The following is a 1,076-nucleotide window of genomic DNA, read 5'->3' as shown; positions in this document are numbered from 1 at the left end:
AAATTAGAGGGCTGGGCATGGTGACTCACACCTGTAATCCCAGCACTTTAGGAGGCCGAGGCGAGTGGATCACCTGAAGTCAGGTATTTGAGACCACCCTGGCTAGCATGGTGAAACCCTGTCTCTACTAAAAACACAAAAGTTAGCCAGGCATGGTGGTGGGTGCTTGTAATCCCAGCTACTTGGGAGGCTGAAGCAGGAGAATTGCTTGAACCCGGGAAGCAGAGATCGCATCATTGCACTCCAGCCTGGGTGACGAGTGAAACTCCGTCTCAAAACAACAACAACAACAAAAAGATTAAAACTTCTAAAAACTAGTAGGTATCCAAATTGGGAGTCCCCCTCCCTACTACTGAAGAATTGTGGGGTGGTATAGAGCCATGGGGTTGCTCCTCGTGTCTGGACCATTGAACCAGAACTCAATCCCTGAAGATCGTGGAAACAAAGTAAGGGTCCCAGGCCACAGGCACTTGGCTCTGCTGCAGGGAAATTTCCCTGACCTTTCTAGTTGGAAAGAGTCTCCTTTAATTGTCTTAGGGACTTATACCCTGAGGAGATAGGGATTTACAAGACAATTCTTTGCATTCTCCAACTTTTCCTTGTCAGGACATAGCCCTATGCAGATTTTCTCGGGGGGGGGCCAGGGGAAGGTGATTCCTCTTTCTCTATGGTGGATACACTTATCTTCCTCATCTTGGAGCTTCTCTGCCCCCTAAATTCCCATCTAGAGTTACCTGTTCCAGTTACTCTCGGAGGATACTGAGTCCAATGTAGCCACTAAGATACTCTGTAGAGAATGCCCCCTCTTTGCCTGGTTCTCGTTCCTTTGGTGTACTCTTCTTTGTTCACCGATATTCACACCTTCACTCATCATTCACATCTACCACAATTCTCTGCCATTAGTTGTAAAAGGAATAAAAAATAGTCATTCTTTGTCATGGTCACACAGAGAACAGTGTATAAACACATAAAATATTCATCGATTATATTTTTGCAATTTCAAGTATTATAAGTATACATTAAATTATTACTTAATTTTTCAAAATAAGTGGTCTAGACCATGGGTGTTAGAATTT

This window comes from Mandrillus leucophaeus, unplaced genomic scaffold, assembly GCF_000951045.1.
Source record: "Mandrillus leucophaeus isolate KB7577 unplaced genomic scaffold, Mleu.le_1.0 Scaffold1246, whole genome shotgun sequence".
In the NCBI taxonomy this organism is placed as follows: Eukaryota; Metazoa; Chordata; class Mammalia; order Primates; family Cercopithecidae; genus Mandrillus; species Mandrillus leucophaeus.
Note: the sequence above shows the minus strand (reverse complement) of the source record.